Source organism: Lagenorhynchus albirostris, chromosome 15 (genome assembly GCF_949774975.1).
Source record: "Lagenorhynchus albirostris chromosome 15, mLagAlb1.1, whole genome shotgun sequence".
Lineage (NCBI taxonomy): Eukaryota > Metazoa > Chordata > Mammalia > Artiodactyla > Delphinidae > Lagenorhynchus > Lagenorhynchus albirostris.
Genome location: NC_083109.1, coordinates 46,206,241 through 46,231,397, shown reverse-complemented (window position 1 = coordinate 46,231,397; position 25,157 = coordinate 46,206,241). Strand labels below are relative to the sequence as shown.

The following is a 25,157-nucleotide window of genomic DNA, read 5'->3' as shown; positions in this document are numbered from 1 at the left end:
ACATTACCAACGTCAGAGCTGCCGACGGACTAGAATTACAGGACAGTCAACTATAGGAGATGTTATTGCAAATGCGATGGTGGGCAGAATACACATGAGGGCCTTGTCAAATTCCTCTTACAAAACTTCCTCTTGCAAACATCCTCTCATAACTGTGGCGTGATAACCACCCGCCAAAGCATCTCATCAGGGACGAAACAGAGAGCCCCCTGGTTCTCATTATAAGTAATTGGCTGTAATAGAAACTTGAAACAATCGGGATCATGATGTAATTCCAACACAGGCTTCCTTTGCTGAAATCTTCCATGGGCTGCAGGAAATACCTCGGTGGGGAAGGATGCATGTACCAGTCACACAAGATAGACTGAAATGACCAGTTGTAGTTTCTATACCCATATGCCAACCTTTCTGCTGCATCCCTGTTCTAAAGAGAACTCAATTAAGAACTGACTTCCACAAAAAATAAGCTCAGATCTTTCAAAAAGCACATAATATAATTTCACTCAGGACTTAAAACCAAGCTTTCAGGATCCCAGGGATCTCTCCTGGAGATTTTTCCAGATCTGGTGTTTTCCAGATCTGATGTTTGGAGCCTTTGGTGACCATCAATGCTGATTGCTCTTTTTTCCTCTCCTTTCTTTCTGACCAGAAGCTGGGTTGTGAAAAGTGTTCTCACTATTACAGGAGCTGGGCAGCCTGGGAATGAACCCCAGCTTGGCCACTCCCTGGCTACTTCACTTGCAAGGTAATTTCATCTCTCTAAGCAGAAGTTCCTCATTCTCAGAATGGGGGTAATTAAAGTGTATGAACTCAAGCAATCCTTGAACTTCACTGTGACCGACAATCCATGGATCCTACTGCATCTTTGCTGCCCCTGAACCCCACACATCTCTCCTTTCCTCTTTATGCAGCTTAAATTCCACAGCCAGTCAGTATAATCACTCCCTTGCAAAGACCCTCGGCTTCCTTGCCCCTCTCTCTTATTGGTTTCCTCTTGGCAACACCATACCCCTGGTTAAGTCTGATGCCCTACCTTTGTGCTTGCACCCAGGCCACTGAATATGGCTGGCCAAGAACATGACTACACTACCTGGTCTCCCTTTCAGTTCATGATGAGGGGCCTCCAGTGAGCCCCCAATACTCCTCGGTGAGCCCATACACTGCCTCAGCCCCCTACTCTCCCACTAAGAAAATGGAAGTGAGCAGACAAGTACCTGCTCATCTTTCCCCCCACCGTGTTTACCCACTTGTCTGCATCTGTGCCCTTCCCTCTGTAACTATGAATGAACTGCCCATCTCCAGCTAAAGCCAACTTCTCCAGCTGTGTCACAGAGTCATAGACCCCAGACCTTCTTATCTCTTGTGGAACGGGCTCCAGCAATGTTCTCCTTTCGCTTTTACCTCATCCACTTGCCCCTTTTTACTGGCTGATTCCTGTCGACATATGTACCATTATGTTTGCCATACGAAGCAAAACCTCTCTCCTGATCCCACTTTCTCTCCAGCCACTGACCCATTTCTCAAATCTACTTTGTAGCAAAACTCCTTGAATGGGTTGTCCTTACTGGCTGTTTACAATTCCATGCCACTGCTTTCTTAAACCCACTCCATTCCAGCTCTACCCTCACCCCCTTTCAGTGTTCCCAGAGCCTTTTACATGATCAACCCAGCGGTGAGGTCTCAGCCATCATCTTATTTTGACCCCAGCAGGCTTTGACAGGAAGGAGAGCTTGAAACTCTGTCTTCACTTGGTGTTTCCCTTGCTAGGACAGCGTAACAAATTATCTCAAAATTTAGCAACTTAAAACAATGTATACAATTATTTTGCTCAGAAATCTGTAAACTGGATAGGGCTTGGTGGGCACAGTTCATTTCTATGTCACTCTCTATCAGCTGGGGAGGCTCCAAGGCCAAGGGCTGGAATCAGCTGAGGTTCATTCACTCACATGCCTGATGCCTGGGCTGCGCGCCTAGAGCCCATGCTCCGCAACAAGAGAAGCCACCACAATGAGAAGCCCATGCACCGCAACGAAGCGTAGCCCCCGCTCGCCACAACTAGAGAAAGTCGCACGCAGCAACGAAGACCCAATGCAGCCAAAAATAAATAATAAATAAATTAATTAATTTTTAAAAAAAGAACTTGAGGCCCATAGTGGGGTTCTGACAGCCATTTTTGAATTCCTATGTCCAAAGCCCTTGGGTAAAGACCCAGTTCCATAAAGATCAAGAACGAGGGGCCACTCATCGGGTCAATTATTTCCATGCTTTGACATTACTGTTACCCTATTTTCATTTCAGTGTTGGGAAATAGGGGATAAGAACTGCCCCCTGAATTATCCAGAACTTACTCTTCAGAAAAATAGTTTGTAACAGAGATTAATAACCCAACTAACTAGTTCTGTTTTAATCCTTGAGTTTTGAGAAAAAAGTACTAAATTGAGAAGAATGGTTCTGTTTTTGTATTCTATTTTTAGGCATGCTACATCTGCTGTGATCTCAGGGACTTAACAATTACTTGATTGGTTGATTATTTTAAAACATATTCACAAAAACAGACACCGAATTATTTACACTAACACATCCAATTATTCCCCTCTATTGTTCCAGGGAGATTTTAAAGGTAACTAGAAAAGGAAGAATTCTCTTTGATGTTAGAAATTACAAACAAGATTGCTGAATAAGGTCTCCTGGGCTTAACAAAGTGCAAATTGGTAGCCAATCATCTATAGTAAGGAATATTGTGAATTCAGGATCAGTCCTCATGAGTGAATGTTTGACTGTATTTCTCCAAAAGAGTTGAAGTGTTTTTCACTATTACATTTACAATCATGCACATGGAGTGAAAAATGCATAACAGATTCTGTTTATTTCTTTACTGCATGTATTTTAAATTCATGAGTTGTGAATATTTGCCTTATATTTCAACTAGGTATGCTGCTTTGTAATGACAATGTTTTGTAATAACACTGAACTTGTAAGACCTTGATTGGAAGGATTTATGTTTTTGCCCCCAACCTATTAGAGGTGAATTAGGTACGTAGGTGATGGATCCAACATTTTTGCACTCAAGGTCATTTTGAAGTTATATACAATTGACTATGCAATTGCATACAGTTTGGTGTTGTATGCAACATCGAGTTGACATCCCAAAGGTGCTGAATGTGTAAAAGGGAGTGTGTGTATGGGGGGTGGGGGGTAAGTTAGAACTGAATTCTTGCAATAGTAAAAAGAAAGCAGCGAAAAAGCAGTCATGGTGAGCAGTCTTCAGCTCCTGAGCCCCTTCCAATGTCAGTAATGATGCAGCATTTGTGAAACCCACGTTGCAGATTGCATATGAGGGTTCAGGGTCATGTTCAAGTTCCCCAGAAGCAAGCCCTAAGATGAAGATTTATGTGAGAGCGATTGATTAAGGAAGTACCCCCGGGGAGACACTAAGGAAATGGGGAAACAGCACAGGGAGCAGAAGGAGGGAGAAAGGGCACGAAGCAAGGATACAGGGTCTGTCAAAGTCCTGCAGAAGGTGACTTCTGCTTGATCCCACAAAGAACTCTGGGGGGTAAGTTAATCTGAAAATTTGTTCCAACCTGAAACAAGGGAGTTGGGCTTTCGAAGTCCCATACCCAACAGTCACTGGACGGGAGTAACTTCCCAGTTCTCCAGGCTGTCTGCACATTTGGGCAATGTGGTAGCTAGAAAACATGCCTCAGGTTGTTGGAAGGAAAAACACACTGAAGTTGGAGGGGTCCTTGAGGACTGGTGAGGGTGGCATGTAAACACAGTGAGGAGCGTACTGGGCAGGGTGCTAACAGTGTCTGCTGTAGGTCACCCCAGCCTCAGGCAGCCCAAGTTTGTGGCTTAGGAAGATGGGGACTTGTCCAATCCCTGTGGTGGAAATCATCCAGAAATGACCACGAGCAAGAATTTTTATGATCTCTGTGGACAGAATAAGCAGTTTAGTTCTAGACTCCGTGTCATGATTTTTATCAGTCACTTCCTTGTTTTCTTGTACGTCTGAGCTTTATCTAGTGCCAGGTCTCTAGGGCAGAAGTTAGAAAAAATAAACTGGGAACAGTCATTGTGCATGCAATTGAAAATAAACATAAAACTGTCCAGCAAGCTCTGTGTACAGGATTTATTAACAAGTGTTCTTGGCACGCTGATAATTTAGGGACTTGACACTTCTTTTCCTTCAAATGGATTGCTGCAAAAGAAATTACAATAATTAGAGCTTCAAGATTAATTTAATAATTTGTCAACATTTTTTCCATCCAACAGCCAGCAGAACACAAGAAATAGATTCATTTTTAGCAACACAGCTGATGCTTTGCAAAAAACTGTGTACAATTCTGAAAACATATTAAAGGAAAAATGTTTATCACAAGATATTATCCGAGCAAATACATACAAGCAAATATTACAAATACATACAAGCAAATACATACAAGCAAATATTACAGGAAAATTATTTGTAATTAGATATGGACGTTATGGACAATAAGGTAATTAAAATACGTGATATCGTGGAAACTTCTATGTGACCCAAAGCATTGATATCAGGTAACTTGGGCAGTGAGATTGCTGTCTGTATGGCTGAGAAATAAATCAGGTTTAGTAAAGATGATGCCTCTTCATTCTGAGAGATTCATATACAACAAACTGATTTATTAATTACCTAAATCAATTGTTTTCTAAATATAGCTCAAACTATTTGTGTATTGTCTTTCTTCGTTTTCATAGTTCCTTAAAATAGTACCAGAGTAAGTCTAGATTATAGATGGATGATTTGCAAAATACTCATCTTAATCTACCACTGTGTTCCCGGTGTTTTTTTTTTCTCAATTCTTTAAAAGTTATTGTAATTAATTTATTTTTAGCTATAACCTATACAGCAAAGGGCAAAAATAGCAAGGATACAGCTTGATAAATTTTACATATGTCAACACTCGTGAAATCATCAAAATATAGACTATTTTGAGCACTCAGAGGACTGTCTCATGTCCTCCCCTACAACCCTCGGAAGTAACCATGACTCTGACTTCTGTCAGCCCGGACCAGTTTGGTCTGTTTGTGAACCTCACACAAGTGAAATCCTACAGTCTATTGCCTTTTGTGTTCAATTTCTTTTGCCCAACTTATGTCTGTGAAAACCATCTTGGTGTGTTTCTTACTTTTTTAACTATATAATTTCCTCTTAAAGAACTCAAAAACCTCGATGATTAAGGCTCATCTTTTGTAGGAGACAAAATTGGAGAGTTGAAACTAAGCTAAAACTCCATGCCTTCATTGACTCAATCAAAAAATCCCACCATCTCACATCGTTAGAGGAAACATAATGTTTTGCAATACCATGTAAATTTTGAATAATTCGACTCATAATTTCAGTAGAACTCTTTATTCATCAATTATTAAATTCAGTGGCATGTCCACTTCCAAGCTAGAAGACAGATGAAAATCTACATGGCTGATGATAAAATTTTCATCGCATAAGTTCACTGACTTCTTGAGGCCATAAATGCCAATTTGACTTTAGTCTCATTTAATAAACAACGTCCATGGGATGATATCTGAACAGCTATTTTGTACATCAACAATGCAAATGCAGCTGATAAAAGAATAGGTATCCTGGAATTCCCTGGTGGTTCAGTGGTTGGGACTCTGTGCTCTCACTGCCAGGGCCTGGGTTCCACCCCTGGTCGGTGAGTTAAGAACCTGCAAGTACGGCCAAAGAAAGGATAGGCATCCACCTTAGACGGTCACAGAGGTATTCGTCGTCGTGAAGCAGAGAAAGACCTAAGGTTTTCCTGAGGTTCTTCATAAATGAAAGTGACCTCATGATCTGGGGCGAAGACCTGCCAGCGCCAGATAAGGGGAACAGGAGCAGTGACAAGGTCACCCAAGGTCGGCCAGCAATAGCAGAGGAGCTGGCTAGGACAGCTGGCCCTCCGGCTTTCCCTTTGGCCCTCTATCTATTGGGCAACACTTCCTGGCATTGAGTTTCTCTGGATGGCATAACTCGTAACAGAAACACTCCAATACACAGCAGAAACCAAGCTTATAACAGAAGTTCAAAGAACAATCTCCACAAATAGTGTCAAGATAAATTATTAGTCAATTAATACACTCTAACCACACAGGCTAGACGATAAGGAGGTAATAAGGGGTAAACTCCAATTCAAGTTAGCTTCAGCAAACCATGCTCGAGGCTTTCTTTAGGGGATATATCCAGAAGTGAAATTGCCGGAGCATAGGGGGTGTGTTTTTTTAGATTTTAAAAGCTACTGGTACATTTTGCAGGGGTGCTTTTGATAACTTCCGTTCCCCCTTCCTTGTATTCGGTTAGCATATGGGGCTGGACCTCTACTTTACCCTATATTGGTGGCTTTAGTATCACCCTGTGCTTTATGCCACATCATCTTCCCCAATGGGCCTGCCCTGCATCTACACTGCTCTCTGCTGGAGAAGGATGGAGCGTCTGAAACCCAGACTAGCTGCATCATTTCTTTCTCACTGGGCCCTACTTTAATGAAGCAGGAACCTATTTATAGGTGGCAATATAAGATTTACCCAGGAGCAGATTTTAATTGAGATTTTTTCCACCTAGACAGCTTAGGCCATGGTTTGTAAACCCAAAAGCCAATGGGTGCTGTATAGGATCGGTGCGGACCTTGGGGACCTGGCTAGCCCATCCCGATGAAGGTGGCAGTGACTCAACAATTTTCGAAAAACACAGTCAGGGGACAGAAAGGAAGCTCATAGACCGTTGAGGCAAACCTCTTTTACAGACTAGGATATTGAGGCCCAGAAAGATGATTTATCTTCTCAATGACACAGCAGTGAGTGACAAGAGTCCAGAGCTTCTAGTACCCTTCCCATCACTCTGCAGCACCTGCGTGTGCTGGTTAATCTCCTTGCTTTACTTCCATCCCCCGCAGGGCCATTCCACTCTCCTGTTCTCCTGCTCTGAGCCCTGGGTCACCTCTTCGGGGCTCCTTTGTTCTTTGGACTTTGGTTGGATTTGGCCAGTGGCCAGCATGACCCGAGGAATGTAGGGCAGGGGAAGAGAGGGGTTACGGTATCTCCTCCCCATTTCCTCTCTGCTCTGGGCAATGTTTCCTGGCAGTGGTTGTATCCCTTCACAACCACGGCTTCTGCCAGGAGGTCCTCCTCCCTGGAGCGGTTCTCACCTGTCTCCTGGGACTGTTCCCTTTGCCTCTTTAGGTCTGGGGTGTTAATGGCTCCCACTGTTGTGTGTCCCTGGGTGCTTCTTGCTCTCCGGTGAATCCCGCCTGTACCACTGTGGAAGGCTCTTCATGAATCCATCTAAGTTAGATGGTTACCCGCCAGGAAAGTGATGTCCACCTGTGTTTGTATACCTGGATGGAAAGTTAAGTGAGGGTGAAAAGTTAGTTTTGCATTTTTATTTTTTCATGCAAAATGTTTCTTCTACTTCATTTTGTATGGCACAAGCAAACACTCCTTGGAAATATTAAAAGTCTATCTCCCAAGGTATATCCAAATGGTCAATGAATATACGGGCCTTGCCCAATTTAATTAGTTGTTAGGGAAATGCAAATTACAGCCACCCTCAGAATGGCTAAAACGAAGAACACAGATAATGCCCAGTGTGGGTGAGGATGTGGAGAAACTTGACCACGCGTGGCCTGCTGATGGAAGTGTGAACTGACACACCACGACCCTGGAAAACAGCTTGGCCATGTCAAATAAAGCCGCCACGTCCATACTCTATGATCCAGCAATGTCACTTTAGCACACCCGTTAGAAATGTACCAAAAGACATATGCCAGGATGCTCATTCACAGCAGAGCTCTTTGTCACAGCTAAAACAAGACAACCAAATTCCCAGCAATAGTAGAATGGATTCTAGGTCTATTCACATCATGGAAATGCAAATCTCTGCGGCAATAAAAATGAATGAACTACAACTACATGCAACCGTGTAAATATCACAAATATGATGTGGAGTGAAGGTACAAAATAGAAAGAAGTACAAAAATAGAAAAAATTCATCTGTGCTGTTAGAAGTCAGGGTATGGCTACCCTTGCTGGAGAGTTGTGCCTGGGGATGGGGAAGGTACTGATTCTCTATCTGGGTCCTGGTTCCAAGGGTGTGTTCAGGTTGAACTGTATACTCTTGACATGTATACTCTCTTGTTTATATACCTCATACTCTTTTTTTTTTTAAATATACTTCAATAAATGTTTTTATACTTCAAGAAAACCCTCTTTCCTCTTCAAATCTCTACGCCGGCAACCACCTGAATCAACCTAACACACAAGTTCGAACTGGAAATGGTGCTCAGGTCCTGCAGAAATGTCACCTTAAGTAGTTTTAAGCAAAATGCAATGTCAAAAGATGATATTTTAAAACTCACTGTTGTGTTTTGATGGGATTTCAGACATGCCACCCCAAACAATGTCACCTTGGCATATTGAATATTTTAAGCTGAAGCAATTTGAGAAAAAGACAAAACCAAGACGGTCACTCGGACCTCCTCCCACCTAACCCTTCCCTGGAACAGGCTATAAAACCTTCCTGTGAGAGGTGTGCCCCCCCCGCAAGAAAGCAACATCCTTTTCTGCAAAAATAAAGGGACACTGAAAAGACTCCTAGCAAACAGGCCTTGCTAAGTTCCTGCAGTTATTACAATTCCTCGTACTCCTTAACCTATCATGTTCTTCCTCGGCTGTCCACACTTCATCAAACCCAGCACTAAGGTACATAGATCTGTTTCTTTGGAGCTTCATTTCCTTATAAAGTGTCCCATGTCATGTAAAACTTATAATAAATAAACTTGTCTGCTTTTCTCCTGCTCATCTTCATCAATCTAGTTTTCAGACCCAGCCAGGGACCCTAAGAGGGTTGACATGTATGGGGCTGGCCAAAAAGTTCATTCAGGTTTTTCCATAACATCCTATGGAAAAACCGGAACGACCTTTTTGGCAAACCCAGTACATACTCTATGACCCAGAAGCTTCCCCTATGCTGGCAAATTACTCAAAAACAGAGGCACCGGATTGTTTCTCTCACAAACATGTGGCTATTTCAAATCCTGTAGTAAACATTGCTGCAAGTAAATGGCTACACTGGGCCCAGTATATTATTGGGAACAAATCCAGTTATAACATGTGTGCACTATTTGTAAATTCTGGATGTCCGCCACCAGAATAAATGGAGTTATTTGGACATTGCATGGGCCTATACAATTCCTGCTGTGCTAATTGTATACAAAGTGGGTCCTGATAGCTATTTTTAGAAGAAGTGGTAAGAGTTTTGGTCTAAATATCTGGACTCTTTCTTCAGCAGATTTGGGTCATTGTTTGGACGGGAGGAAACCTGAGAGAAGTGGTGTTGGGGCTCAGAGTCAGACTGAGGTTACAATAGTGCGAGGGTCAGGTTCCCGATGGCAAAGAAGCCAGGGTATGCGGGAGCCACTGAGACACCTAATCTTGTCAAAGACAACTCTTAGAAATGTTCACTTCGAATCACAGTCATCTATGTGCCAGCCACGTCCAACTGCAGAACCAGGGAAGAAAGAGAGGAAGGACAAGCCAGCTTGGCTCAGAGCAGAGCAGGAACTATGCAGCGTCTGTAGGAGGGCCAGGAGATGATGGCAACCACGCGCATGTGCCAACTTATGCCGGGGTCTACTTTTTACAGCTAAGGTTGGAACCAGAGCCACACAGCAGCTACATCAAAGAGTGAGGTCACAGCAGAGGAACTGGGATGCAGCAGTTTATTAGCAGAGTGCTGCCAACTACCACGTTAATTAGAGCATTAACGCGCGATGGAGCCTTACTACATTTCCCCCCATATCTTGGGCTTTCCCACATTCCTATTTGCAAGAGAACAAAGGCAAAGTAAGAAAAACAAGGCAGGAGAGGAGGACAAGAGGAAATATACTGGAGAGTGTCACTAATTGCATTTTTACCTAATAAAAAGTAAAAAAAAATGTTTGCCTGTTAAATACTCTGAATAATTTAAGCATTACGAGAAATACAGCAGTAGGAGCACAAGTGACAAATGATTAATTCAGAAGCAGAGAGGGAGGAAAGGAAGGGGGCACAGGGAGGAAAAAGAAATTCCCATAAAAATACATGATTGTTACATGGGAGCATCTTACTAGGGGTTAATCTAGAAAATAAAGACTTCATAAATCGAATCCTTTTTAAATGCCTTTGAAACAGTGTGACAACTAGTTTCACAGATCAAAAATCTTCGGGTAGTATAAATACTCAATGACTATCACTGTAGTACTACCAGAGGGCATTTTGGACAGCAAGTTTTAAAAACTTCCCATAGAAGGAAAAATTAAGGTCCTGAGTGATTCTATAAATTGCTTCACACACACACAAAATATGCATTGATGGAAGTAAATGGCAGCCTTCCTATAGGCATAAACATGTGGACTTAGTACCTTAAACCTTTTATTCTGAACCTTTTAGTCTGAACAGACTTCTTTATAAATCATATTTTTACCCCCTTTTCTAGTTAAAGCTCAAGAGTTGAATCTTCCTCCTTTGACATTTGTTAGCAGGGATCGTTCATTCATAAAGTTGCAGCAAAGTGTCTGAGGTTGTTGGAAGGGTGTTAAAGTCACATGGCAAGAAAGGTGACCTGAGAAGTTCCTGTTGGACTAAATTTGTGAAAAGAGAGAAGGAAGGAGGAAAGACAGTATCAGGTATCTTTGTTCCTTTAATTTGCTGATGACAAACGATTACTGCCAGGAAATTGTTATATTGTCCCCGGAACTTTGAAAGGGACAGAGTGACTCAAAGGTTGGCCTCCCGCGTGGGACACAGGAGCCCTCGGAATAAGATTTGCGTCTCAGCTTCCAGACTCAGGAGAGGAGAAAGCAGACCCACTTAGCCATCTAGAGTCTGATGTTCAAACGCTTTAAAACTGTCAGTTCACGGAAAGCAGACTTTCTTTGGTAGCAAAGGAGAGACCAGGAAGCAAGGAGTTCGAAACAACTGAGAAAAGGAAACGCATTCACAGGGATCATAGCCCTGTGATGCTTTAGTCACGTGACCCTGTGGCACTTACTTCATACTCATGCTCTTCCTACTCTCTTTCTTTTTCTTGTCAATTTTCTTAAAATGTATACTGGTAATTGTGGCATGAATTCAACTGTGTATTTTGTTTTACCTTTCCCCCAAACATTTTGTATATTGTTGCATAGTCATCAGAACCATTATTTTAAACAGCCACAAAAAAACTTCATCGAGTGGGTACCAGAATGCTCCATTCTGGGCATATCTTTCTATCTGCCTTGGTCTCCACCAGAGAACTTGACTGTAGTTGGCCAGAGAGAGCCAAACTCATGGAAATAAAGTCCAAAGAAAATTTCTCCTTGGAACCAGCTGGATTTTGCACCCCTCCCCACTCCCCGAGGCCTGGAGAGTGCTGGGTAGGATGGGTGGAGATGAATCACAGAGGATGCATAGCTTTACATCCCACCCTGAAGGGCTTTGGTGACAGTGAAACAGCAGGTGCGGTGGATGCCCAGCCTAGGGCAGGTCATCAAATGCTAATTTCCCTTTTCGTGTTAATTAATGAGAACAATTTATATGCAAGTACTTTATATCAACCTATTTTATTTTATAGGCTTTCATCTTTAGAGCAGTTATAAGTTCACAGCAAAATTGAGCAGAAGGTACCAAGATTCCCCTTATATCTCCCCCAAAGCATAGCCTCCCCCATTATCAACATCCCCCACCAAAGTGGGACATTTGCTACAATTGATGAGCTTACACTGACACATTATTGCTGAGAGTTTATAGTTTACTCTTGACAGTTGTACACTGTATGGGTTTGGACAAATGTATACTGACCTGTATCCACCATGACAGGATCATACAAGAGTAGTTTCTCTGCCCTAAGAATCCTCTGTGCTCTGCCTGTTCATCCTTTCCTTCCCCTCAAACCCTGGCAACCATGGGTCTTTTCACTGTCTCCATAGTTTTGCCTTGTCCAGAATGTTGTATAGTTGGAAGCAGAGAGTATGTAGACTTTTCAGTTTGGCTTCTTTCACCTAGTAATATGTATTTATGTCTTTCCATGGCTCGATAGCTCATTTCTTTTTTACCATTGAATAATATTCCATTATCTGGATGTAACACTGTTTATTTACCCATTCATCTACTGAAGGATAGCTTGGTTGCTTCCAAGTTTTAGTAATGGTGAATAAAGCTTCTGTAAACATCTGTGTGCAGGTTTTTGTGTGGACGTAAGTTTTCATCAACTCGAGCAAATAGTGATTGCTGGATCATATGGTAAGAGTATGTTTAGCTTTGTAAGAAACCACCAAACTGTCTTCCAAAGCGGCTGAACTATTTTGCATTCCCTCCAGCAACGAATGAGAGTTCCTGCTGCTCCACATCCTCCTCAGCATTTGGTGTTGTCAGTGTTCTGGATTTGGGCCATTCTAAGAGGTGTGCAGTCATATCTTTTGTTGTTTCAATTTGCATTTCCCTGATAACAGGAGATGTGGTGCATCTTTTCATATGCTCTTTGCCATTTGTATCCTTTCTTTGGTGAGGTGTCTGTTAAGGCCTTTGGCTCTTTTTTTTTTTTGCGGTATGTGGGCCTCTCACTGTTGTGGCCTCTCCTGTTGCGGACGTGCAGGCTCAGCGGTCATGGCTCACGGGCCCAGCCGCTCCGCGGCATGTGGGATCTTCCCGGACTAGGTCACGAACCCGTGTCCCCTGAATCAGCAGGCGGACTCTCAACCACTGCGCCACCAGGGAAGCCCCTTTGGCTCATTTTTATACAAGGTTCAGCCTGCCTTTTAAAGTTAGTGTCTCACTCTCTTTGGCCATATATGTGGACTAGAATCACCAAATGTAAAGAAGTTTTTGTGGGACATTTTCCTGGCATAAAGGAGCCCTTGACTCTTTCCAAATTGCTCCTCTGCCAGCTCTCAAAAGTTCCTTCCATGATTAGCACCCCTAAAGTGACCACAGTCAGATACTGACACCAAGGATGGAGATTAAGTTATTCCCATCTTTGCCCCGCCCTCCCCACCCCCACCCCACCCCCACCAGCCTGATCTCACCTCAGTTGCCCAAGGGACTGTGTTGAAAACGAATTCATACTACACTACTCCTCTGTCCAAGCCCCTCAGTGGTCTGTCCTGGCCACCCCAGCCTGCAGCTGCAGCTCTAACATACCAGGCACACTCCCAGCTCAGGACTTCACACCTGAGGTTTCCTCTGCCTGGAAGGCCCTTCCCCACTGGTGCCAGTGGCTGCCTCCCTCCCTCCTTCCAGACTCAGCTTAGGTATTGCCCACCTACTCTGCTTAAAGCTGCAGCTCCCAGATTTTCTCCACCTCACTCTTTGCCTTGCTTTGTCCTTTTCTGTTGCATCTATCACCATCTGACCTCTTCTGTATTTTGCTTATTTATTCATTGTCGGTTTTGCACAAGACAAGAAAATCCCCCAGGGGAGGGGTCTTTGTGAGTGTGGTTCACTGCTGTTCTCCCAGCATGGAGAACAGAGCCCAGCTCTTATGGGATTCTCAACAAGTATTTGTTAAATGAATGAGTATTTTAAACAAGTGATTTAGTCATCATTTTGAGACTTCCATTGGGTCAGATGTTACTTAGAGACACATTAAACTTGCCCTTGAAATCCATGCCATCAAACCATCTTGTGAGACCACCATACAAGATGCTCTGATTATTTCAGTAAAGGAACTTCGTTGGCTGTGACTCAAAAGGGTTTTTCCAAAGCTCCCATTCTTTGCTCTTTTCTTATTTGCTTAAGACAACCTGCCGTGAGTCACCTCAAGCGATGAGAATTTTTTCTGAAAGGCTTTCACATAAAGTACATATCTCTGTTTTTCCCTTTCTCAAGAATTGAAACTGAGACCAGTTTACCACAAGTCAGAAGGCAACTCCACGGCTGTGTCCCCAGAGGTGCTCCTCCCTGCTCTGCTCTCCCAGGAGGAGTATAGCTTCCCAGGGGGAGGATTCACCAGGTCCCCTCGGTCTGGGACATTATAAGAAAGTGTTGGAATCAAATTCAAGTCAAGCAGAGATAGTATCACTGTTTTCCTTTGAAATGTCAATGACAGAGGTTTATAAGAGGAGAAGCTTTAAGAAACTGGGCAGAAACCTGTGGCCCGCACTGGCCGCCCTGCCCTCTACCCTCTCTGCCTCCCTGCTGTGCCCAGGGCCTCATTTCCAGCTAGCACTCCCTGCATTGCCATCGAGCACTTCCTGTGACAGGGTGGAAGCACCAGGGAATTCAGACCCCTCAGGAGCAGCCCTCACGCAACGGCTGCCATAGATTGGTGTATACAGGGGCCAACTCCTCCCCCTCGGGGGTAACTCGAGGGGCATCATCCACACTGGGGCTAAGCTCCACTGCCCGCCGTGGAAGCTGGCTTGATCACAGCTTTGATGGTAGCCTCCGCCCTGGGTCCCTTCTGTGCTGGCCGGCCTTCACTCCTCACAGAAGCTCTTTGCACTCCAATGCTTGTCCCCTTTTTCAACCCCTTTCCTTCTCTCTCTCTCTCCTTTTTCCTTCCTCTCTCCTGCTTTTTTAACAGCCCACACTCTTCTCCCCCCACCACCCCCTCACCTGTCTCTTTCTTTCGTGCTGTGAGATGACAGCTCACTGAGCTGATGGCAATCCCCGTGTTGCTGCTGGTGGTTATTTTTATGGAAGGGCCCTTCTGGCCGTCGGGAAGGCCTTGGGAGGATCAGGACATTATTAACAGAGTCAGACAAGATAAATGTGATCTCCTTGCCTGCGGGAGCCTGAGCTCACCAAGAACCAGGCCAGGGCAGCCTCCAGAAACGGCACAACTGACTTTCAGACACGTGTACGGCAGGCAGCTCAGTTAGAAAGTCCATGAAACCAGAGCCAGACCCCTCCCACTTAGGGAGTGACCATCCTCCGCACGTTGTCAAGGAACCTGACGATCCTTACCCTGCAGGCTTCGGTTTGCAGGTGGTGCCCAAGAAGCTAGGATTGCCCAACCAGAAAGTTTGACCCTAAAAAGGGAAGTTATGAGCCAACTGTTCCGTGAACTCTGTATTACTGAGCAAGACGTAAGTCCTTTCAGCCTAGAGCAAACTATGACCTATCCCTGCGGCCTGTGGCTTCTGTTCACTGCCCCGCAGTGGCTCTGCTTTTATAGCCACTCTTTGGTAACTTGTGTTTTCTGAGACTCAGATGTGGGAAGGGTGGAAATCAATGGAAAGAAATTATTGGAAGGTGATAGTATTTGTCAAAAGTGTGGATTTGATCTTTCATATGTTGATTTCATAAACTGTATGTTTCTAAAGACATGGATGGTCACCAGAGCAACACCCAATACCTCCCATGTCCCCTCAGTGTCCCCCATCTCTGGGCATGCCACCCAAAAGCTCCCAGCTGTGGACCCTCAGGACCTCCTGGGACTCTGGAGACCCTCCATCCTCAGGAGTGGCCCTCCACCCACAGATGGTGGGAATTGCTTAATAAAGACAAATATCATATGATGTCACTTATATGTGGAATCTTAAAAAATGATGCAAATGAACTTAGCTTACAAAACAGAAACAGACTCACAGACTTTGGAAACAAACTTATGGTTACCCAAGGAAAGGTAGGGAGGGGGAGGGAGAAATTAGGAGTTCAGGATTAACATATACACACTACTATATACAAAACAGATAACCAAAAGGGATCTACTGGATAGCACAGGGAACTCTACTTAATACTCTGTAATTGCCTAATGGGAAAAGAATCTAAAAAAACCCAAAAGAGTGGATATAGTTATATGCATAACTGATTCACTGCTGTACACCTGAAACTAACACAATGTTGTAAGTCAACTGTAAGTGAATATAAAATAAAAATTTTTAAAAAGACCCCAACAAACTTGCCCACTGGTGAAGGTCACTCAGAGGTGGGCTCCACGAGGTGCCCCAAAGTTGCCCCATAGGAGCGCCCCCGTGAGGCCTTCGGTAACTTGTCAACTACACAGCCTTTACTGGCTGCTTCCTCTCCTTGTGAGTGTGGTTCCTAAAGTCACCTCAAAAATAAACACTTGCACCCTCGTCATTGTCTTAGGGTCTCTTCTGGGGGAACAGAGACTATGATTGACACAGTACCTAGAGGTCTCTTTAACACTGAAATTATGTGAACAACTGAAAGTCTAATGATGGAATGAATTAAAGAATGTTTTCACTGATACTCTGGTTTGAGCTCAGATATATTCTGTTCAGGGGCAGCACCAGGCAAAGAGGTGAGGCCAGAGGAAAGTTTACCAGGTGGCCTCGCCCTCCGATGATGTGCCAGGTGTCCAGCGTCCTCACCTTGCTCTGGGCGACCCTCAGGTTGTGCTGAACGCCATCCATGGACCCTCCTCCCTTCCCAGACCCCTCACTCCAGTTCCTAAGTCCTACTCTGGGTCTTCTCAACACTCCCTCTGACCCCAACAGCATCTGTCATCCTGTATCCGTGAGTCCTATGGACAGGACGTAATATGTGAGTGTCAGGATTCACCCCCTCGTGCCGCCCTTGAGACATGGGAGGTCTGGCCACAGCTGCCGTTCCCTGGTCTCCTAACAACAACTGCTATTGTTTCGGTGCCCCTGGGTGAGAGGGTCCTCATCTGAGCCTTAGGGCACCCATCAGAGCGGGAGCCCCAGCAGGCTGGCACCCGGGGACAGCCTGACCTGGCTCCTCCCCACACAAGTGGACTCCGAGGAAGTACCAGACCATATACAGTAGATGAAATATCTAAGTACCAAGAGCTAGCATCTGTTTCCCTCTCCTTGATTCTGGGCTGGCCATGTGACCCACTTAGACCGTAGCATGTGGTGGAAGTGATGTGTCAGGAGCCTGGCCTGCTTCTGCCCTCACCACCTCTCATGGCCTCACCTGAGAACATTGTGCTGGGATGAAGCTGAGGATAAAAGACACCAGAGGGGGAACCTGAGTCAGACCAGCTGCCCCAGCAGAGCCCTGCCCTGAGCAACCTGCTGGCTGAATCTGGCCTCGAGAGTAAGCCCAGGTGAAGCCAGCATAAGACCTGCGCATCAACCTACAACTGTAAAACTTATCAACTTGTTCTTGTTTGAAGCTACTAAGCTTGGGGGTAGTTTGCTATGAAGCAATAGATCATTGAAACACCATTGGACATGGGATTTCTCTTTCTCAATAGCTACTGGAGGGTCAATGTAAGACTGCCCTGAAGCACAGAGATATTAACACCTCGTGAGGGAAGCAGATGAGTGGAAAACAGGAAGGGTTCACAATAGATGCTTCTCCCTTCCTTTCCCTGACAGGCTGTTCGGAGGTTATGTGTTCTTCATGGCCTCTCCGGGAGACCAGAGGAAAGGCTGAGCAATCAGCTGCACTTTCTAGAGCAGCGAAGGTCAGCTCAGCTGCGTGCTGCACCCTGGCTCCCTTTCTCCCCTCACTCCTGCTGCCCTGTGACCGCACCTCCAATAGAGCCCGGCATGCAAGCCTCATCTTGGGCCCACTGCCTACAGAATCCAGGTTAGGATATCCTGCTGTCTGTCCCCTGGATGTGAGCCCTTATGCCTTTGACAGAGGCAATTTCAACCAAAGACAGTGCCATTACCCTTAAAGGGTCATCTCAACCACTGTACACACCTCTGGAGACACTGATGGACAGATATGGTGTCTTATCACTTACATCACTACAGAAGGCCGTTGACTCTGCTCATGAGACTAACTTCACCATGTTGTTGTCTGGACGTGTAACTGAGCTGAAAAATAGCAGAAGGGAATTTGAATGAGAAACAATGAAATAGTCCGGATTTGTTTAAAACACACATAAACACACACACACACACACACACACACATTTACTATCCTTAGGAAAGAAATTACGTAGTTCGTATTAGTTTCCTAGTGCTACCCTAACACAGTACCACAAACTGGGTGGTTTAAAACAGCAGAAATTTGGGAGTTCCCTGGTGACCTAGGGGTTAGGATTCTGAGCTTTCAGTGCCGTGGCCTGGGTTCAATCCCTGGTCAGGGAACTGAGATCCCACGAGCCACACAGCAAGTCCCCAAACCAACCAACCAACTAACCAAACAAACAAACATAAAGCCCCAGAAATTTGTTGTCTCATAGTTCTGGAGCTTAGAAGTCCAAAATCAAGGTGTGGCCAGGCCCACACTTCCTCTGAAGCCTACAGGGAAGGCCTCTTCCTTGTCTCTTCCTAGTGTCTGGTGGTTTGCTGGCCACCTTGGTTTCCTCTGTCTTTAGGTACATCATTCCTCTGCCTCTACATGGGGTTCTCCTTGTGTCTCTTCACGCTCTCTTCCCTCCATGTGTGTCTGTCCATGTTTCCAAATTTCTCCAGTCCGATGGAGTAGGGTCCCCCCTAATGATCTCATTGTAACTTGATTACCTCTGTAAAGATCCTATTTGCAAATAATAGGTCCCCTTATCTTTTGGGGGAGACACAATTCAACTCATAACACAGTTTGAGAAACGTTTGGAAATAGGAACATATCTGACAAGACTTTAATAAAAACTGGATTGGAATAATTGCTTTTCATTTCCTTTTTAAAAAATGTCCAGTGAAGCTATAAAACACAATCTTTCAACAAAGTTCAATTTAACTTAAAAATGATTTTCATGAATGAGATATATGATTTATTCAAAGACTTTTGTCTGTTAATGAAGGCTGTATTTGTTAATTGACGCGTGTAAGCATGGCGTGATAGAGGATACTGGAAATTATACTGAAGAAAATGTGTAAATTTGTATTTTCCGAAGTGAGAGTTGACATGAACGGTCGGCCGAGATCATACTTTTGATATCTAAGAAGTTTGATTAACCACAGACGAAGAGAAATAACTCACAGAATTTTACTTAGCAGGAAAGAAAAAAATTCAGTTGATCTGAATTCAAACTGAGTCGCGGTGACTGTAGTTTATTTAGTTCTTAAGCTACAAAAAACCTTCCAACAGAATAATATCTTTGTGCCAAAGCTAAAATGCTGTAAGTAAATAGAGCTGGAAGGTGGAAGAATGGGAATGTTCTAGAATTTATATAGAAAATGAAAGTGTCATCGGGAGGGTCAATCAACACAACATGACTTTGCATGCACACATGATGCAATGTGGAAGTAGAGATGAACTTTTTTAAACTGACATAATTCACATACCATAAAATGCACCCTTTTTAAAATGTATGATTCAGTGCTTTTTAGTATATCCACAAAGTTGTGCAACTATCACCAGTACCTTATTCCAGAGCATTCCCACCACCCCATAAAGAAACCCTGCTTGCATCAGTACTCACTCCTCCATTGTACGCCTACCCCCAAACCCTGGAAAATACTAATCTACTTGCGTTTTGGTGGATTTGCCTAGTCTGGTCTTTTCATATAAATGGAATCATACAATGTGTGACCTTTTGTGTCTGGCTTCTTTCACTTAGCACGTTTTTAAGGTTCATTCAACTTGTAGCACACATGTCGGTACCTGGCTGAATAATATTCCATTGGATATACGTGCCACATTTTCTTTATCCATTCATCCATTGATCGACATTTGGGTTGTTTCAACTTCTTGGCTATTATGAATAATGCTGCTATGAACATTTATGTACAAGTTTTTGTGTGGGCCTATGCCTTCAGTTCTCTTGGGGTTATTCCTAGGAGTAGAATTGCTGGGGCCTGTGGTAACTCTGTGTTTAGCTTTTTAAAGGAGCTGCCAAACTGCTTTCCAAAGTGGCTGCACCATTTTACATTCCCATCAGCAATGTATGAAGGTTCCAATTTTTCACACTCTCATGAATACTTATTATTGTCGGTCTTTTGACAATAGCTATCCTAGTGGATATGAAGTAGTATCTCATTGTGGTTTTGATTTACATATCTCTATTATTAAAGATGTTGAGCATCTTTTTATGTATTTATTGGCCATTGTATATTTTCTTTGGAGAAATAGCTGTTCAAACTCCTTGCTCATTTTGAAAATCAGTGATTTGTTTTTTATTGTTGATTTGTAGAAGCTTTTTGTATATTCTGGATGCAAGTCCCTTATCAGATATATGGTTTGCAAATATTTTCTCCCATTTTGTGCGTTGTATTTTCACTTTCTTGAGAGTTCCTTTGAAATACAAAAGCTTTTGGTTTTGATGAAGTCCTATGTATTTATGTATTTATCTTGGTTGTGGTTTTGGTGTCAGGTCTAAGAAACCATTCTTTAATCCAAAGTTAGGAAGATTTACACTTATAAATCCCACTGGAAAATTCTGGAATTCGGGAATTTCTGGATTCCCACTGGAATGGTGATAATGAAAAAAATGATTTAAAAAATAGCTGTGTTGACAAGGACCAACAGGAATTGTTCCACACACACTGGTGGTGGACGTGAACATTACTACAGCCATTTTAGAAAATTATTTGGTAGAATCTACTAAAACTGATCATCCAAGACAACCATTCAACTTCTAGATATATACTCAGCAGAATTCTGAACATGTATTCATCTAAAGAATGTACTGAAATATTCAAAACAGCACTACTCATATTAGCCCCCAATCTGGAATTATCCAAATGCCCAGCAAAAGTAGATGGATAAATAAATTGTGGTGTAATCATAGAGAGTAGCATTATACAGCAATGGGAGTAAACATCTATGACGGTAAGTACAGATAAATACAGATAAATTTTGCAAACATGATTTTAAGCAAAATAGCCAGACACAAAGGAATTCATCTTGTAAGATTCCATTTATATGAATGTCAATAAGAGGTAAAATTAGTTAATGTTGTCAGAAGTCTGGGTAGTGGTCATCTTTGGGTTGGGGGGAGGGGGAGACAGGGAGGTGGCATGAGGGGGCTTCAGCATTGCTGGTGATGTTCTTTCTCTTGATCCGATGCTCACCCAGGCGTTTGCCATTTGTGACAATTCCTGGAGATCAATACAGTGTTTGTAAGAAGGAGCATCTGGTGAAAATCTCTTTCTCTGCTTTTTAAACACTTTCCTTCAATTTTGACTGTATCCTTGAACTCTACTCTTTTTGGTTTAGCAACAATATACTGGTTCCATCTACCCTTGCCAGCCTGAGAATTTAAAATGAGACCACGGCGAGTGAAGCCAGGCCTTGGGCATGGTCTGGGCACATCCCTTCCCGACGCTAACAGGATTCACTCCAGGTTATGCTGAAATCAACACCGCCTCATAAATACTCATGCTGATGGGGCGGGTATCAAAGCCTGCACATCAAAGTGGAAACTGAGCTAGGTTTGTTGTAGAAATTTGAGAAAACCTGGTTCTGGAACAAGGAGGGGTTGAACAAAAGTAGGACTCGGACCAGAGGGTCTTTTCTTGCGACTCTCCCTGAATCAGAGGTTTCGGGAACATTGTGCAAACTGTACTCCCTCCCTGTCGTCCACTGAGACTTCCCCATTCAGTCACTCACTTCCCAACGCAGGCGGCCCTTGCCAACTGACTCCACGGTTTGCCAGGCCAGGAAGGTGGAGAAATCACACTCTTGGGTCACAGAAGGAGGTTTCCACAGAGCTCTCTCTAAAGCTTGGCCTAAGCCTTCAGGCTTCATTGTCACACCCCAAGATGCCAAATATCTAGAAACTAACCTCAGACAATGGCTTTTAAAAACAACAACGTTTTTTTGAAGTTATTTTTTAGGTTTGATTTAATACAATCAACAGCCTCCATGTTGTAAAGGATAGGATTTCATGAGCTTTTGAAAGGTAGGTTCATGACATCATGGCTACAGTCAGAACACAAAGCATTTTCTTCATCCTCAAACCTCATTGCCTTCCACCCCTCCCCCTCCCCCCACCTCATTGTCACTGCAGACTAGTTTGAATTTTCTAGAATAAAGTGGCTTTTGCATAAATGAGCGTGGCCATGGGCCGACTATAAGCATGCTTCATACACGCACGTACGGGCACAAGCACACGTGCACATACACATGCATGAACGCACATGCACAGACACACGCACACCCGTGCACACACACGCCTTTCAAAGGAGAGTCTCTTCCCATAGCCTCACGCCAAGGCAGACGGCCTTAGGTCTCTTCCAAGCATGCTCTGTGACCTCCTGGCCACAGAGATGGAAAAGGGCAGCAAACCTTGACCCAGCAACCTGAGAGCAGGGCTGGTCTGTGTGCTTTGCCCAACAGGAGGAAGCATGAGGACACAGAATCGCTCCGTAAACAGAAGCTTTGGGTCAGCACAAGCCATGGTCTAGGATACTCAGGGGTAAGTTTGTGAGTGTTGGTAGCAGCACAGGGGCCGAAGCAGCCAGGCCCCCATACGTGAGTCTGCCGGGGGTGCCGACGTACCATAGGCCGGAGGCTTCAACAACGGAAACGCATTTTCTCACAGTTCCGGAGACTGGAAGACCAAGATCAAGGTGTCAGGGGGGCTGATTTCTTCTGGGGCTCTCTCCTTGGCTTTCAGGTGGCTGTCGTCTCCTTGTGTTCCCATGTGGTGGTCCCTCTGTGTGTGTCAGTGTCCTAATCTCCTCTTCTATTAAGGACATCAGTCATATTGGATCAAGGCCCACCCTATTGACCTCATTTTAACTTAGTTCCCTTTTTAAAAGCCCTATCTCTAAATAAGGTCGTGTTCTGAGGTACCAGGGATCAGGACTTCAACGTGTGAACTTGAAGAGGGACACAATTCAGTCCATAGCACACCATGAGCATGAGGGATCGGTGAAGTCCTCCTGCGGGCTGCTTCCAAGGAGGTGCTGCTTCCAAGGAGGTGGATGCAGGCAGAAGGGGTTCAGAAATGAACTCCTGGCCTAGATGGGGGAGGAGGGAAGGAGTTTGACTCTTCCTTCACAAGAACTTTTCTTTTTAAAGTTCTGGCATTTAAGGTAACAATAACGTCAGGCAATTCCAATGATTGCAGGGAGGTATTTATTATGTCCCTTTAAATCTGTGCTTATAAACTTCTCTTAGGGCTACAAGCCAGAAGTACCCAATTCTGTGTTTAATAACAGGTCCTCCAGAGGACAGGCAGAAATAGCAGGATGCAGGCTCTCCTCCCGTGGGGTCATGGGCTTCGGTGCAGCTGATAGGGGAATTTGCTTGGCTCCACACTTTTCTAAATAGAATCTTTTGCCAAGTTTTTCAGCAAATAGCCGTGTTGCCCAAAGGAATGAGATAAAGGCAAGTTCTTAAAGGAAAAGGATTCATCAGCCTTAGAATTAGCAATGAAATAGGAAAATGTCCCTATCTACCTTCCTGGGAGGTAAAAGGTCACATGTCCGGAAGTATTTTTAGTTGTGCATCGTAAATCAAAGTGAACACAAAATAAAGATTTGGGAAAGTGCTATTGCCAAAGGGTGACATTTTTAAGAGGCAAGAAGGAAGGTCAAGGATTAACTTTCCCCCCATGAGCTTATGCAACAGCTGCGCACTTGTGGCCCAAGGGCCAGAGCCCAGCCACAGGCAGGTTTTGTTAGCTTGTACTGCACCATATTAAAAATATATGTATTGGAATAGGTTACCAAAATTTAAATATTGGGAGATTTCATGCAAGTATCTGCATTTCTGGCTCTCCTTCAGAAATTGAAAGTCTTAGCAATGTTGGGTCCCGAATGGCTATAACCCATTTGAGCTGAGCAGAGGACACACCATGGAGACTGATGGAGATTCTGTCCTTGACCAAATTCTGGCCAGGCTCCTCTGAGCCTCTTCTCCACTAGGCCTGAAACTTGGCCTGAAAAGACGTGAAGAAACACTAACAGTTCCTAACAGCTCAAGGCCACATCCCTAGAATGACCCAAGACCCCCTTAAAGTGCCTGCCCGAGAAAGCTCAGGGCTGCCAGAAGATGTTTCTTTTTGTTCCAGCAACACCTGAGGATAAGGCCCCATCTCCCAGCCTCTGTGGGAGGGCAGGAGCCTGACTTCCACAAGTGCCAGTGAGCAAACCCAGATGGGTGTCACACGGACCAACACTCCCTTTCCTGCTTTTGTAATTTTTCACTTCCCTGGCTCTACTGGGACCCTGCCCATCCCCTCTCCCAATTCCCTCATTCTCCCTTTAAAACCCCTAGTCACCTCTGGACAAGTAGTTATTACTGATTAGAACCTGTCCTTACCACTTTAACCGGGATCCAGCTTTGTTTATCTTTGACAAGATGTCATACGCTGTCCCCAGTTTATCCCAGCCCCCACCCCACTTCACCCCCTTCCTTGTGTCTAAGCTGATATAAGTTGTCAATTATCAACTCACTTGCTCTGTTATTTCACATACAGGGAAGAGGGAAATCAAATAATTTTTATGCTCCCATCTCTCTCAAAGAGGCAAAATGATAGATACAGAAAGCCATGTGTTTCAAGAAAAATGGGAGAATGCATGATTCTTTTAGAAGCAAAGACCATGCCTGCATAATATGAAATACATTGGTCTGGCCACTTTACTCCTAGACATTACCTGCCCACTTCCTGAAGACCCCTGCATTTGTATCCCAGAATCAGAAGTCCAGATACTACACGAATCACGTCAAGCCTCTGTTGAAGGCCTTCGTGGCTAAGCCAGCTAGACAAGAGCGATGAATTTACACGTTTAAAAGCTACCGGAGATGCCTCCCCGCTACTCTTCAGCTTCCACATGAGATGATCCTCGGCTTCTAGACTGGGCTCCAAGTGAGACCACCTGCAGCTTTCATAGGCTGATTTCTCATCCCTCGCAAAGCTGAACTCACATGCTTGTCAGGAAGAAGCACTTTAGAGAAACCAGGAGGTAGGCAAGGGGGTTCTCTTGCAGGAAAGGGTGGTTCATCGTTCTCTGTGTTACTGCATCCCTGGGGTCGGCCGTTCAGGACTGATGTCCTGGGGCATCATATCAAAAGCCAGGTCTTAGCTTATGAAGTCCAGTCCAGCTGCCCCAGCCATTCCAGCCAAGTCCATGCCCATCTGATCAGCCAACGCCAGCTGTCTCCCAGACACGTCAGTGGGTCTTGCTAAAACCAGAACTGCCCAGCCTCGCCACGCCTGAATCACTGACCCACAGACACGTGAGCTAACTAAAGCTTCTTGTTCTAAGGCACGAAGTTTTGTGTTATTTATGCAGCATTATCGTGTCAGAAGATAGCTGATACAGCCCCCTCCTTCCACCCACACACATACATATACATCCACAGATACACATTCTCCAAATTGA

The 25,157-nt window shown here is 44.3% G+C and overlaps 1 long non-coding RNA gene across 1 annotated transcript; it reads right to left on the bottom strand.

Annotated features, from left to right (window-relative positions):
• Positions 1-4,118: 4,118 nt before the first annotated feature.
• On the bottom strand, positions 4,119-24,831 carry LOC132506091 (uncharacterized). The gene is made up of 4 exons (XR_009535706.1): positions 24,700-24,831; positions 22,324-22,510; positions 7,185-7,373; positions 4,119-4,201 (listed from the first exon to the last, which is right to left on the bottom strand). It is a non-coding gene; the product is annotated as an uncharacterized LOC132506091 (long non-coding RNA).
• Between the last annotated feature and the right edge of the window lie 326 nt (positions 24,832-25,157).